Source organism: Mastigoproctus giganteus, chromosome 1 (assembly GCF_048544385.1).
Source record: "Mastigoproctus giganteus isolate SK-2022 chromosome 1, ASM4854438v1, whole genome shotgun sequence".
Classification (NCBI taxonomy): domain Eukaryota; kingdom Metazoa; phylum Arthropoda; class Arachnida; order Uropygi; family Thelyphonidae; genus Mastigoproctus; species Mastigoproctus giganteus.
The window spans coordinates 57,976,494-57,993,230 of record NC_143575.1 but is presented as its reverse complement, the minus strand read 5'-3'; the positions used below and the strand labels follow the sequence as shown (position 1 = coordinate 57,993,230).

The 16,737-nt window shown below is 37.2% G+C and overlaps 2 long non-coding RNA genes across 2 annotated transcripts in view; one reads left to right on the top strand and one right to left on the bottom strand.

Annotated features, from left to right (window-relative positions):
- LOC150090816 (uncharacterized) overlaps nucleotides 1–16,737 on the bottom strand; it is a 123,225-nt gene that overhangs the window by 24,383 nt on the left and 82,105 nt on the right. The window lies entirely within an intron of this gene.
- LOC150090817 (uncharacterized) overlaps nucleotides 1–16,737 on the top strand; it is a 103,261-nt gene that overhangs the window by 27,114 nt on the left and 59,410 nt on the right. Inside the window, exon 2 of the long non-coding RNA XR_016546915.1 lies at nucleotides 15,959–16,017. This is a non-coding gene — a long non-coding RNA (uncharacterized LOC150090817). The remainder of the gene's footprint in view (nucleotides 1–15,958; nucleotides 16,018–16,737) is intronic.

Here is a 16,737-nt window from a genome sequence, read left to right as displayed (position 1 = left end):
TACAGCAAGCTACAACTATCTTTGCTCAATTTGAATTTATGGCCCCTCAGGTGAGTAATCTGAGCAAGAGGAAGAATCCCATCAGTATTGAGCCTGTTGAAATCATTCAAGGCCTTATACACCTCAATCAGATCACCTCGTAGGTGCTTAGTCTCCAGACACTGCAATTTGCAGACGTTACGCCTTTTTTTGTAAGAGGACCCCTTTGTTCCCCTCACCAATCTTCTTGCCATTCTCTGTACTCGTTCTAGCAACTTTACATCCTTCCTAAAATGAGGCCTCCTGACCTGTACACAGTATTCAAGGCATGGCCTGACAACTGCCTTATACAGAGGGATCACCACCTTTTCTCTGCTAGCAAAATTCCTGTATATCATTGACAAGACCCCATGACCTGCTCTGGCAGCCTGTCTGCAGTGCTCAGAAAACTTCATGACTGCACAATTACCCCCAGGTCTTTTTCATTCTCTACCACCCTGAGTGTAGTACTACACAGTTGATATGTTTCTCTGGGGTTACTGCTACCCATATGCAGTACTTTGCATTTGTCAATGTTAAACATCAGTTGCAACTTTTCAGCCCATCTGCCCAACTTTTCTAGATCCTGTTGCTGTAGCATACTGTCATTAACAATCCTGCCAACCTTTGTATCATCTGCATATTTGGACATTGATTCTTATATACCTTCATCAATATCATTGATAAATATACAAAACAACAGTGGCCCCGACACCGAACCCTGAGGGACTACACTAATAATGGGTGCCTCCGTGGGCAGGAGCGGCAGTGTGTAGCACACGCTTCTTGATTAAAACCGGAGTTCAAGCCCGTGACCACCAAATATGGAGGATGCGGAAAGGTCAGGGAATGACCATCGCATATCCCCAGAGCAATATGGCCTTAGTTGCTAATGCTCCTAAATAACAACAACAACACTAATAACAGTCCACAAAGAGGAGTAGTGTCCATTGATTACCACTCTATCTTCTCCCACTCAACCATCCTTTTATCCATTATAGCAACTTGCCCTTAATGTCATATCTCTCCAATTTGTACAGTAGTCTTCCATGTACAACAGTATCAAAAGCATTTCTGAAATCCAAGTATATGATATCAAAATTATTTTTTTGTATCCAGATCCTTTGTGACCACATCATAGTATCCAATAAAAATTGGTCAGATAAGACTACCCCCTAACTAACCCAAGCTGTGTCTGAATTATTACTGCGGTGTTGTCTAGATGATCCTGCAATGCTACTTTAACGTGGCTTGACTGTTTTTCCCAGAACAGAAGTTAATATAACCGGTTTGTAATTATTTGTTTCACCTTTGATCCCCCCTTTAGAATTGGGGATATATATGCCAAACTCCAGTCTGTGGGGACCTCCCACGAGTCCAAGGATGCTCTCATAATTATGGATAAGGGTTTGTTTTCTTATTTTGTTGCCTCCTTTAACATAATTGAATAGATTCCATTCTCCCCAGGTGCCTTTCTTATTTTTAACTTCAACAATTTCTCCTCCACTTCCCTCTGTTATTACAAAATCATTTAGCTCCCTGTTAGAGTTTAATAAGCATCTTTCCTCCACTTCCCTACAGAATTCCTCATGTGTGAACGTAGGTGCAAAATATTCATTTAGTTTGTCAGCTATCTGAGCAGGATCATCAACAGTCAAACCATTGATATCAAGTTGACCAACCTGATTCATCCCCTTCCTTCTATAGTTTATATAAGTAAAGTCTTTGCTGTTTTTCTTTGCATCCGTTGCCAAAGATTTGTCTTAATCTGTCTTTGCCTGCCTAACCTCCTTTGTGACTTGGTACAGACCACCTTATATCCGTCATAGGCTTCCATGTCACCAGTTAATTTATATGTATCCCATGCATTTTTCTTCTCTGCCACATGTTCCATTAGTTCATCTGACATCCATTTAGGCCTAAACCTTGAACAGTATTTCTTAGTTGGTATGAAAAGCCTAGTAAATTCCAAGATTAATTTCTTGAATGTGTCCCGTTTAGAATTTGCTGTTGGTTAACATCGTCAGTTTGTTCCACTGTATAGATTTTAAAACCTGACTGAGACCACTGTACGTAAGCAAAAAGCCATCCCTTTACCCCTGATGGTAGTGACATCTTTAAGTAAATCCCACATTAGTACATTGTGATCACTGCCACCTAGTGGTTACTTTATCTTCAAATTCTTAATTGAAAGAATAATCACTGCTGATAATCAGATCAAGAATATTACTCCCTCTAGTGGCCTCTTGAACATGCTATTGAAGAAAACAATCATCCAATAAATCCATAAGTTTCAATCAATATTTGAAGTTAAAATCCTCCATTATAAGACATTCTGATTTACCGGCCAACTCTATTTCTCTGTAAAATTATTCGTTGTAGTCATCAGAGTCATTAGGCCTATAACACACTCCTACTCTCATTTTTGCTTTCCCAGTGTTTATTTCACACCAAACTGACTCAACATTGCACTATCCACCAATTTCAACTGGATGCACTTCCTTAGATTTTGTGTTTCTTAACTAATAGCATAACCTTTCCTCCCTTCCTGTCCTGTCAATCTTTTCTGTATGCATTGTACTACCCAAATTCCAATTCTGCACTGCTTATATATGCATAACACCACGTCTCTGATATCTCAACAATATCTGTCTTTGATGTCTTGATCAGCACTTCAAATTCATCAAATTTATTTACTATACTCCTAGCATTGGTGTATATGCAAATATACATGTACCTCTTCCTACTCTTAGTTACCCTATCACAGTCCATGTATTTACTTGTTTCGTGAATGGATGGGTGAAATGGGAAGGTTTTTTTTTTTTTTTTTTTGGCTGATGCTGTAAAAACTTGCTTTCTTGCATCATATGCCTCTACTAATGCTAATGATGACTCCCACCAGTCGTTGAAATTCCCAGCACCTTGCTTTCCAGGCTGCTGCTGATTCTAATAGAAGCAGTATAAGAATCAGTTTCACTTCTGCCTGCAGCTATTATTAATCTTTTAGTCTGTGAACCCCCCCCCAAGCTAGCAGTTTTCTCACCCACCTAACACTGCCTCGATAGCATCAGCAAATATTCTTCCACCCTTTCTATTTAAGTGTATCCCATTCCTGTAGAAGCAGTCTCTCCTGTTAACAAGCACAGACCATGCTGAAAAAAATTCTACCCCATTCTAGCCTTGCACAGTCTGTCCAGGGCTGAATTGATTGACAAGGCTCTCATCATATACTCTGTGCTATTGTGCCTGGGCAGAATTGCAGATGCTTTCAAATTTAACCCTAACTCACAACCTTTTTTTAAACATTGACCTGTACTTGTTAAGTAAATCTGCAGATCTCCTACTCTTAATGTCATTAGTGCCCTTAAAAGATATCTGCTCTATAACTTCATCAACTTTTGCCTCTGGCAGACATACCTTCCTCCTATTCCACCTATCCTTTTTAGACAATATATTACCCGTCTCCCTGGCAATAGAGTCACCGACAATAACTAGCTCCTGTGGTACCAGCACATTCTGCCTTGAAGATTGCTGCTGTGTTGCCTGAAGCACACAAGAGTGAGCTCTGGTATTCAGTTGGGCAGCTGAGAGCTTGATGGGTCCTTCATTTTAGTTCCTTTGAGGGCATCTACCTGACTCTTCAAACTCTCATAGATGCCCAGCAGAACACTGAGTTGCCGCCTAATTTCTTGACACTCTCTGCACTTAGCACAAAGACATCCTCCTTGGTTAGATCATGTCCTGTTCCAGAAAAGTCTGAAACATTTCACAAGTTGCACATTTTTTTAGGCTGTGATGCACTGGGGAATTGTCCTATTCTCCCCTGAGCCACAGCATTCCTACTACTTTGTGCCTGTTGCTTTGCTACTCTAATTTGGTGCGTGATTTTTGTTTGAATACAATTGATTAACAATGAAAATTAATAAGATTAATAAATTTAATTAATTGTCTGTACTACACTAATCTACTAGATTCCTAAATACAGTGATATGTTTTACGCTAACTTGTTCTGCGTTATACCTTCGACTAAGTTTGGAATATATGCTACGCTATATGGTAATGATCACAATGTTATATTAGTTATATCCTTACCTAAACACAAAGATATAGCCCTAGCAAGTGATTTTGAGTTATAAGCTAATTACAATATATAACAAAATTATCTCACTAATGCCAACCGAACTGATTCATACTTTAGAGCTACCTATTTACCACAATTAAAATTCTGAATTCTCCTACCATTCATTCTTTACTATAACAATGGTGCCAAGATTTGAACGAAACAATGGTTCTACGAATATTAAGTAGTAACCTACAAAACCTCTAGCTAAATTAAAAATAACGAGCGTGACTAGGACTATAAAGCTACTTATAGAGTATGATGTAATATGACAGTTAAGTCACTAAAATGGCAAAAGTCTTCAAACACATCGATTTCTTGGAGCTGGAAATTTACTGCTTGCACTTGGATAATCTTGTCACAACTATTGACTACATTTTTTTTCCCTCATAACAGAAGTCAAGCTTATAGGTCTGTAATTACTTACTTCACCCTTTGTGAATAGTGGAGATATTTGAACATCTCTGATCTGTTGGGGGGCCCTCCCATGAATCCAAGGATGTCCTCCTAATTATAGCTAAACATTTTCTTGTCTCTTCTGATGCTTCTTTTAATATAATTGGATAAATTCCATAATTCCCAGGTGCCTTTTCTTTTAGTTTCAATTGCATTCCATTCAATTACAATTTGTCTTCCACATTCCTCTCAGCTATCAAAAAAGTTATTTAGTTCCAAGTCATAACTTGGTATACATGTGGTATTCATAACAATAAATTTTTTTTTCTTTGTATGTGATTGCAGATGCAACATATCTATTCAGTTTGTCAAAAAACTGAACAGGATCCACAGTTATGCCATTCATATGTAGCGGACCAGTGTGGTTCATCCCTTTACTTCTGTTGTTAACATAAGTAAAGAATTCTTTGCAACTTTCATTCTTAATCAAAACTAATTTAGTTTGACTAATTCTCTTAGGGACTCAAAGCAGACTAGCTTATACTTATTGTATGTTACTGTATCCCCTGATAATTTATAACCATCCTATGCATTTTTCTTCTCTGCTACTACTCTCATCAATTTACCTGACACCTATATATGTTTAAATGTATTACAATCTCTCTCTCTCTCTCTATTGGTATAGTAGTAGTAGTGGCATGTGATGCAAGAAAGCAAGTGTATGAGCTTATGCAGCATTAGACAAGAAAAAAAAAAAAAAAAAAAAACTCACACCATTCCCTCCAAATGCCTGTCCAGTTCCTCCTTAAATTTATTTAACCTATCAACTTCCACAATGACAGATGGAAGTTTGTTCCAGCAATTAACCACCCCGCTGGCTAAAGGCAAATTTCCGCATATCTATTCTACATCCGTCTTTTCTTAATTTGAATTTATGCCCCCTTAGGTTCGTAATCTGAACAAGTGGAAGGATCCCATCAGAATTCAGCGTGCTCAACCCATTCAAGGCCTTTTACACCACAATCAGATCACCGTGCAGGTGCCTGGTCTCCAGCCACTGCAATTTGTAGAATTTAAGCATCTCTTGGTAAGAGGATCCCTTCATTCCTCCTCACCAATCTTGTTGCCCTTCTCTGTACACGCTCAAGCAAATCTACATCCTTCCTAAAATGAGGCCTCCAGACCTGTAAGCAGTACTCAAGGTGTGGTCCAAACATTGCCTTATACAGAGGGATAATCACCTCCTTTTCCCTGCTAGCAAAATTCCTATATATCATTGACAAAACCCCATGACCTGTCCTGGCAGCATTGCTCAGAAAACTTCATATCTGACTGCACAATTACTCCCAGGTCTTTTTCATTTTCTACCACCTTAAGTGTAGTACCACACAGTTGGTACGTTTCTCTGTGGTTACTTCTAACGGTATGCAGTACTTTGCATTTATCAAGGTTAAACTTCAGTTGCCACTTCTTAGCCCATCTGCCCAAATTATCTAGATACTGTTGCAGTAGCACACTGCCATTACTGTCATTAACAACCCTGCCAACCTTTGTATCATCTGCAAACTTCGACACTAAGTCTGATACACCTTCATCAATATCATTGATAAATATACAAAACAACAGTGGACCCAACACCGAACCCTGTGGGACTCCACTAATAACATTAGTCCACGAAGAGCAGCACCCATTAATTACCACCCTCTGTCTTCTCCCACTTAACCATCCTTTTATCCATTGTAGCAACTTACCCTTAATACCATTCTGCTCCAATTTGTACAACAGTCTTCCATGCGCAACAGTGTCAAAAGCTTTCCTGAAATCCAAATATATGATATCAAAATTATTTTTTGCATCCAGTTCCTTTGTAACCATATCATAATATCATATCAAATTTGTCAGACAAGACTTTCCTTTAACAAACCCATGCTGTGTCTGAATTATTGCTGCAGTCTTGTCTAGATGATCCTGCAATGCATCTTTAACCAGTGACTCCATTATTTTACCCGGAACAGAAGTTAAACTAACTGGTCTGTAATTACTCGTGTCACCCTTCGCTCTCCCTTTGTGAATTGGGGATACATTTGCACATCTCCAGTCCATGGGGACCTCCCCCGAGTCCAAGGATGCTCTCATAATTATGGCTAAGGGTTTGCTTAGTTGCTTTGCCACCTCCTTTAATATAACTGGATAGATCCCATCCACCCCAGGTTCCTTACTTATGTTTAACTTCAACAATTTCTCCTCCACTTTGCTCTCAGTTATTACAAAATCATTAAGCACCCTGCTACAATTTGATAACCTTGTGGCATTTTCAAATCTTAATAACTCCTCATTTGTGTATGTAGATGCAAAATACTCATTCAGCTTGTTTGCTATCTGAGCAGGATCATCAACAGTCGAACCATTGATATCAAGTGGACCAATCAGATTCATCCCCTTCCTTTTAGAGTTTAGAGTATAAAAAGCATAATAGCTCCTATGGTTACTTGCCATAAAGCTACCCATTTAGAATTTGCAGTTGGTAACATCATTAGTTGGTCCAACTGAAAAAAAATTTAAAAACTGCATAAGACCATTATAGTCATCTTTACAAAAGCAAAATTCTATCCTTTAACCTCAACACTAGTTATAACTTTAAAAAAATGCCACATCAATACACTGATCACTGCCACCCAGTGGTTCCTTTACCCAAAGATTCATAATGTATGAAGAGTCACTGCTAATAACAGAGGTAAACAAGCATTTTTCACCAAAAAATGGAATGGAAATATGTAGATTAGATAGATATTTCGATGCTGATTCCAAATCTTTTTAGTTTCCCTCTAGCACGTGATGAGACCAAATACAAGAACAAGATGATATTGGTTATATCACTCGTATACCTATTCATTCAATCTACATAAATATAATTACTATTTATTTATTATTATTATTGTTTATACATTCATATTTATGTAATTGTTCGAATAAATCTATATAATTGTTAGTTCATAATTTAATTATTTGATTATAAATTGTTTCAGGTAAGATCTGGTGAATTACTAAAACACATTTATTGTCAAGCTTTGAAAAGGGAAGAACCCCAAAAAGTTTTGCTACATGTATGGCTCTTTCCTAACCAAATCACAATAGTATGCAATAATAATAGATATTCAAAAAATTTTCCATTTATACTTTTGCTGTTCTCTGTGACCAGAATAAGACAGGGGCATCACATGTATTACTTATACTGCTTGTTTGAATAGATTATGTGACTGGTTGAATAAAAGGAAAAAGTCAATTCTGTTTGCCATATGCATGATATGAAGAGAACTAAAAGACCATAATGGTGATTGTAGCTGAGTGGTCAAGCACGAGGGTACATAAGTACATGTGGTTTGAGTGGTCATGGGTTGAGTCCACGTGATTACTAAATACACTACTGTTTCTTGTATTCTCCTCTCATTGTGTGGTCGTTCCAGAGTATAAACAGAAAATTTATTAATTTTTAATTAATTTTGTAGTGTGAATATAAATATATTCTCAGTGAAGAAGCACAAGATTGTTTATGTGGACCTGAATTCAGCTTATTAGACCAATGCTTGTACTTGCTTGTACTGTACACTAATGCTAGGAGTATAATAAATTTTATGGATTTTAAGTATTGGTTAAGTCATCAAATATGGACATTTTAGAGCTATCATAAACGTGATACCAATCAGACGTAGGGGGATGCAAAATATGAATATAAGTACAATGTGTATAGAAAGGATAGACAAGATGGGTGCAGCAGATTTATGCTCTTGATTAATTATTATTATTAACTATATGGTGCAAGAAAGCCTGAGGCTTATGCTGCACCAGCCAAAAAAAAAAATTCCCAAGTTACCCTGAGAGAGACAGAGAGAGTCAAAAGTAGAAGGGAATCACCAAGAAAGAGAAGAATGATGATATCCAGCTCAGGACCCTGGGTGTGGCAAGCCCATACTCACCAGATGTGAGCCCCTGGGGTTAAATGAGCACAAAGAAGCTAAGGCAGTGCCCTAGTTGACATGGGTGGCCAGCACAATGTTGAATCAGTTTGTGACATAAGCACTGGAAAAACAAAAATGAGAGTAGGCATACTGTTATAGGCCAAATTGCTATAATGAGTATAACAAACAAATATACAGACAGAGTGGGTGAGTAAATCAGAATGTCTTATGGGGATTTTAGCTTTCCAGATATTGGCTGGAACTTCAGTTGGTCACACACAGTATAATATTTTTTCTGGTTTTGTTGGTTGACTGTTTTTTCACACCAGCAAGCTAGGGGGGCAACAAGGAAGCAATATCCTTGATCTGATTATTAGCAGTGGTTCTTCAGGCATTAAGAGTATCCAAATAAAACAATAACCACTAGGTGGCAGTGACTGCAGTACATTAATGAGGGATTGACTTAAGGCTATAACTGTGAAAAGTAAAGGGAAAATTATACTGATATATTGATTTTGCTTTCATAAATGTAATTAGTGGTTTTGGTTTTTAAATTCCTTTCAATGGGAACCAACTGATGATGTTACTAACTGCAAATCAAATTTTAAATGAAAAGCATTCAGGGCTTTTTATACTTTTATAAGCTTTTGATACTAACTAAGAGATATTGTTCAAGATTTAGTCCTAAATGGATGTCAGATGAACTGATGAGAGACTAGTGGCAGAGAAGAAAAATACATGGAATGATTATAAATTATCAGGGGATGTAGAAACATACAGTATATATAAACTAGTCTGTAATGAAGTGACTAATGGGATTAGGCAAGCTAAGGCAGATTATGAGAAGTCACTGGCTAAGCAAAGTAGCAAAGAATCCTTTGCTTACATTAACACCAGAAGGAAAGGGATGAACCGCATTGACCGACTAGATATGAATAGAATGATTACTGACAATCCTGTTCAGGTTGCTGAAAAATTTAATAAATATTTTGCATCTACATTCATGCATGAAGAAATATTGAGGGATGGGAATACCAGACTATACCAAGTTATAATTGAGAGCTAAAATGATTTTGTGTTAATTGAAAGGAAAGTGGAATAAAAATTGTTGAGGCTAAAAGTGAATAAGCCACCTGGGGCCGACAGAATCTATATAATTATATAACAAAATGTAGCAAAAGATGTAAGCACACTTTTGGTCAGCATCCGGGAAGTTCCTAGAGATTGAAGAGTGCAAATGTCTCCCCTATTCAAAAAGGTGGGGGAGGAGTGGGGTATAAATCAAAAGGTGAAGTGAATAATGAGAGAACTATAAGTTTGACTTCTGTGCCAGGGATACTAATAAAATCAATGATCAAATCGTTAATGTAATCAATGGTTAGAGCTGGATCATCTTGAGGGGAATGCAGTTACATGGAAATCACAGCATGGATTTATTAAGAGAGAATTTTGCTTGACCATTCTGATTAGCTAGTTTCATGCAATAACAAAGAACGCTGTTTAATAGTTATTATTATTATTATTATTATTATTATTAATATCCATATGATGCAAGGAAGCCTGAGGCTTATGCTGCACCAGGAAAAAAAAAAAAAAAAAAAAAAAAAACAGTTCCCGAGTAACCCTGAGAGAGAGAGAAAGAGAGAGAGAGAGAGAGAGAGAGAGTGTGTGTGTGTGTTAAAATTAGAAGGGAATCACCAAGAAAGAGAAGAATGATGATATCCAGCTCAGGACCCTGGGTGTGCCAAGCCAGGGTCCTGAGCTGGATATCATCATTCTTCTCTTTCTTGGTGATTCCCTTCTAATTTTAACACACACACACACACTCTCTCTCTCTCTCTCTCTCTCTCTCTCTCTCTCTCTCTCTCTCTCTCTCAGGGTTACTCGGGAACTGTTTTTTTTTTTTTTTCCTGGTGCAGCATAAGCCTCAGGCTTCCTTGCATCATATGGATATTAATAATAATAATAATAATAATAATAATAATAATAATAATAACTATTAAACAGCGTTCTTTGTTATTGCATGAAACTAGCTAATCAGAATGGTCAAGCAAAATTCTCTCTTAATAAATCCATGCTGTGATTTCCATGTAACTGCATTCCCCTCAAGATGATCCAGCTCTAACCATTGATTAATTTTAGTATTAATAACTTTACTTCTCCCTCCACTACTTTCTCGATGAGGAATGAATGAAAAGCATTGTTAAGCTTTGAAGTGACATGTATGTAAGTATCTGAGTACATCTGATTGTTCTTTCCTATCTTTATGAATTTCTGTTTTAATTTTGTGGTTTTCAGTTCCATTTACATTCTAAGTTTTATGTTTCATAATTTTGCCTCATATATTGACATTTTATTCAATGTTTAAGGTGCATTCACAAACTTGCAAACTTTTATTATTCACAAAACATGGATTAGAACTTGATGAAAAATTATGTAATCTATTCACTCCTGCAACACTGTGAGAAAAGCCTGCCTCTGAGGCTTTGTCTATTGGAAAGGAGAGTAGGATCAGTCTCTAATTAGGGTTAATGGAGGAAACACTCAGGTTTTTCTATCTGGGTTTAGAATTCTATCTGGTCCAGAAATCTTCAGAAAACTGAGTTTTTTGTCATACAACAAGATGAAAAGTCACTGGAAATATATTTGTGGAGGCATAACTAGGGTATGCCAAGCGTGGTCACAGGTGCTGATTCATCATTGGTGCTAATGGGAGCTAAAGACTTGGAATACCCAAATTTATGATTGTTTTAAAAATATGAAAATTTTTATTATTGAATTATTATAAAATCTTCTCTTTTTTATAAAAGAACCCATTTTGTGGATATAATAATTTAATAAACAACATTAACATCAGCAGAAGCATATGATGCAAGAAAGCACACTTACATACCATTGGCCAAAAAAAAAAAAAAAAACCCTTTCCATTTCACCCATCCATTAACTCCAAATGTTTGACTAATTCTGCCTCAAATTTATTTAAGCTGTCAACTTCTACAACAGATGGAAGTTTGTTTCAGCAATGACCCAATGGCTAAAGGCAAATTTCCACACATCTATTCTGCGACTGTCTTTCCTCAGTGACTAATCTGGACAAGAGGAAGAATCCCATCAGCATTGAGCTTGCTCAAGCCATTCAAGGCCTTGTACACCTCAATCAGATCACCTCGAAGGTGCTGAGTCTCCAGATGCTGTAACTTACAGAGTTTAAGCCTTTACTGGAAACAGCATACCTTTGTTCCTCTCACCAATCTTATTGCTCTTCTTTGTACTCGTTCTAGAAACTCTACATCCTTCCTAAAATGAGGCCTCCAGACCAGTACGCAGTACTCAAAGTGTGGCCTGACCACTGCCTTATACCCTGCCAACTTTTGTATCATCTGCAAACTTGGACATTAAGCCCAATATACCTTCATTGATGTCATTAATAAATACACAAAACAACAATGGGCCCGGCACTGAACCCTGGGTGACTCCACTAATAACATTAGTCCACGTAGAACAGTGTCCATTTATTACCACTCTATGCCGTCTCCCACTCAACCATCCTTTTATCCATTGCAGCAACTTGCCCTTAATGCCATACTGCTCCAATCTGCACAGCAGTCTTCCATATGCAACAGTATCAAAAGCTTTCCTGAAATCAAAGTATAAGATATCAAAATTATTTTTTTCATCCAATTCCTTTGTGACCACATCGTAGTATCCAATCAAACCCATGTTGTGTCTGAACTATTACTGCAGTCTTGTCTAGGTGATCCTGCATCACTTCTTTAACCAGTGACTCCATTATTTTCCCCAGAACAAAAATTAAACTAACAAGTCTATAATTAATTTGCATCACCCTTTGAATCCCCTTTGTGAATTGAGGATACATTTGCAAATCTTCATTTCATGGGTACCTTCCCTGAATCTAAGGATACTCTCATAATTATGGCTAAGGGTTTGCTTACTTCCCTTGCTGTCTCCTTCAGTATAACTGAATAGATTACAGCTGACCCAAGTGCTTTTTTATGTTTAACTTCAACAACTTCTCCTCCACTTTGCTGTACATTATTACAAAATCATTTAGCTCCCTGTTAGAGTTTAGTAAACTTCTGTCCTCCCTTCCTTACAAAATTCCCCATGTGTGAATGTAGATGCAAAAATACTCATTCAGTTTGTCAGCTATCTGAGCAGGATCATTAACAGTTGAACCATCACATCAAGTGGACCAATCTGATTCGTCCCTTCCTTCTAGAGTTTACATAAGTAAAGAAATCTTTGTTGTTTATCTTTACATCCTTTGCCAAGGATTTCTCGTAATCAGCTTTAGCTTGCCTAACCTCCTTTGTGACTTGACCACAGACTAGCTTATATCTACCATAGGCTTCTGTGTCGCCTGCTAATTTATATGCATCCCATGCACTCATTAGTTCATCCGACATCCACTTAGGCTTAAATCTTGAACAGTATTTCTTAGTTGGTATGAAAATTCTAGTAGCTTCCAAGATGAATTCACTGTTTTTAACATCATCAGTTGATCCCAATGTATAGAATTCAAAAAACTGCCTGAGATCAATGCAGTCACCTTTACGAAAACAAAAATCCTTCCCTTTACCCTTAATGGTAGTTACATCTTTAAGTAAATCCCTCATCAGTAGACTGTGATCACTGTCACCTAGTTGTGACTTCATCTGCAAATTCCTAATGCATCAGTCATCACTGGTGATAATCAGATCAACAGTATTACCCCCTCTGATTGCTCCTCGAACATGTTGTTGTAGAAAACAATCCTCCACAAAAGTCTTGCTAGCATGTGAGTGACCAATCGACTAGTTCCACTCAATATCTGGAAAGATAAAATTCCCCCATTACAAGACATTCTGATTTACTGGCCCAATCTATTTCTCTGCACAATTGTTTGTTGTACTCATCAGAGTCATTAGGCCTATAACACACTCCTATTCTCATTTTCCCCTTTCTCAGTGTTTATGTCACACCAAACTGACTCAACATTGCACTATCCACTCATGTCAACTGGATGCACTGAATTAGATTTTGTGTTTCTTAAATAATAGCATAACCCTTCCTACCCTGTCTGTCCTTTCTGTACACATTGTACTCCCCAAATTCCAATTTAGAAATCTGAGTTTACCTACCTGAGTTTACCTGAGTATATCTACCTTTGATGCCTTGATCAGCACTTCAAATTCATCAAATTTATTTACTATACTTCTAGCATTGGTGTACATGCAAGTATACATGCACCTGTTCTTACTCTTAGTTACTCTAACACAGCACATGTATTTATGCCAGCAGCTCTTGAAATCCCCAGCAACTTGCTCTCTAGGCTTCTGCTCATTACAATAGAGGCAGTGCAAGAATAGCTTTTGCCTCTGCCTGCGGCTACTGTTAATCTTTTAGTTTATGAATCCCCCGAAGCTAGCAGTTTTCCGACCCACCTAACACTGCCTTGATAACATCAGCAAATATTATATTATATCAGCAATTATACACCTCAATCAGATCACCTCACAGGTGCATAGCCTCCAGACACTGAAATTTGCAGAAATTAAGCCTTTCTTTGTAAGAGCAACCCTTTGTATTCACCAAGCTCGTTGCCCTTCTTGGTACTCGTTCCAGCATCTTTACATCTTTCCTAAAATGAGGCCTCCAGACCTGTATACAGTACTCAGGGTAAAACCAGACCATTGCCTTTTACCAAGGGATAATCACCTCCTTATCCCTGCTAGCAAAGTTCTTGTATATCAATGACAAAACACCATTAGCTACTCTTGGAGACTGCCTGCACTGCTCAGTAAACTTCATATTTGACTGCACAATTACCCCTAGGTCTTTTTCATTCTCTACCACCCTGAGTGTAGTATCACAGAATTAGCATTAGTAGAGGCATATGATGCAAGAAAGCAAACTATATAGCATCAGCCAAAAAAAAAAAAAACTTCCTGTTTCTCCCATCCATTCACTCCAAAAGTTTGTCTAGTTCAGCCTTGAATTTATTTCTGCTGTCAACTTACACAATGACAGGTGGAAGTCTGACACCATTTAGGCCTAAACCTTGAACAGTATTTATTAGTTGGTATGAAAAGGCTAATAGCTTCCAAGATTAATTCCTTGAATGCATCCATTTATAATTTGCTGTTGGCAACATCATCAGTTTGTCTCACTGTATAGAATTTAAAAACTGTTTGAGACCACTGCAGTTACCTTTACAAAAGCAAAAACCCTTCCCTTTATCCCGACGGTAGTTACATCTTTGAGTAAACCCCACATCAGTACACTGATGTGGGATTCCTTTATCTGCAGATTCTTAATGCATGAATAATTAAGACTGATATTCAAATCAAGAGTATTACTCCCTCTGGTTGCCTCTCGAAATTACTCTTGAAGTTGCTACGTTACTCTGAGGTTACTGCTACCCATATGCGTACTTTACATTTGTCAATGTTAAACTTCAGTTGCCACCTCTCATCTGTTCAACTTTTCTAGATCCTGTTGCATTAGTTACATTTGTTAATGTCACTAATTTCATTAGTGACATTAACAATCCTACCAACCTTCGTATCATCTGCAAACTTGGACATTAAGCCTAATATACCTTTATCAATATCATTGATTAATACAGAAAACAACAATGGACCCAACACTGAACCCTTGGGAACTCCACTAATAACATTAGTCCATGAAGAGCAGTATCCATTGATTACCACTCTCTGTCTTCTCCCACTCAACCATCACTTTATCCAGAGCAGCAATTTGTCCTTAATGCCATAGTGCTCCATTTTGTACAGTGGCCTTCCATGTGCAACAGTCTCAAAAGCTTTTCTAAAATCCAAGTATATAATATCAAAATTATTTTTTTCATCCAGTTCCTTTTTGACCACATCATAGTATCCAATCAAATTGGTCAGACAAGACAAACCCATGCTGTGTCTGAACTATAACTGCAGTTTTGTCTAGATGATCCTGCTGTGCTTCTGTAATCAGTACCTCCATTAATTTCCCTGGAACAGAAGTTAAAACTAACAGGTCTGTAATTACTTGTGTCACCCTTTGATCCTCCTTTGTGAATTGGGGTCACATTTGCACACCTGGTCCATGGGGATCTCCCCTAAGTCCAAGGAAGCTCTCATAATTATGGCTATGGGTTTGCTTACTTCATTTGCTGCCTCCTTTAATATAACTGGATAGATCCCATCCACTTCAGGTGCCTTTCTTATTAGTATTAGTAATGGCCACATGGTGCAAGGAAGCCATAGCATAAGCCATATGGCTTATGCTGCACCAGCCAAAAAAAAAAATAAATAAATAATAATAATAATAATAAAATAACAAAAAATACATAAAATAAGAATAAAAATGAATTAATAATAAGAAAATTTAAAAAGATAAACAAATAAAATAATAATAATAATTAATAAGAGAAAAGGAAATGGACAAACTATGCATTTCCCTCTTCCCTTAGGTAATTATCCAGCCGACCTTTGAATTTATCCAGAATGGCAGCCTCTACCATCCATGTAGGTAAGTTATTCCAGTAATTTAATTTATAACTAGCTGGCTAAAATAAAACTTCTTGCAATCCAGTCTAAGCAACCCCCTCCCCGTAACTTGAAATTATGGCCCCTAGTTCTAGAATCATTTATCACTAAACACCTCAATTTAGCATGGTCTGGTGCCACATGATGCAAACACCTCAATCAAGTGTCCTCTAAGGTGAATAGTGTCCAAGCTCTGCAACCTACATATTCAAAGTCTTTCCTCATATGGACTCCCTTTTGCCGATCTCACCAGGCTTACGTTTCAACAATTTCTCCTCCACTTTGCTCTGTTATCACAAAATCATTTAGCTTCCTGCCAGAGTTTGATAAACTTCTGGCATTCTCCTCCCTGAATAACTCCTATATTATAATTTATTCTTAAATATTAATTAATTAATATCATATATATAGCTATAATTTAATTATTTTATATTACAAGTAAAAATATACATGTACCATACATGTAAAAATTTCTAGTTATACTTTTGCATATTTGCATCATGTGGCACCAGACTATGCTAAATACTACATTATACTGATAACAGAAATAGCAACACCAACTTTATACCGATTATAGAAATAACAACACCAACTATTAGCTGTATTTATATAGAAAAAGTCACAGAAATACACTGCAGGCCTCACAAACCTTTCCATAATGATATGTTCCAAGTTAATATTAACTAAAAGCAATAACAATGTC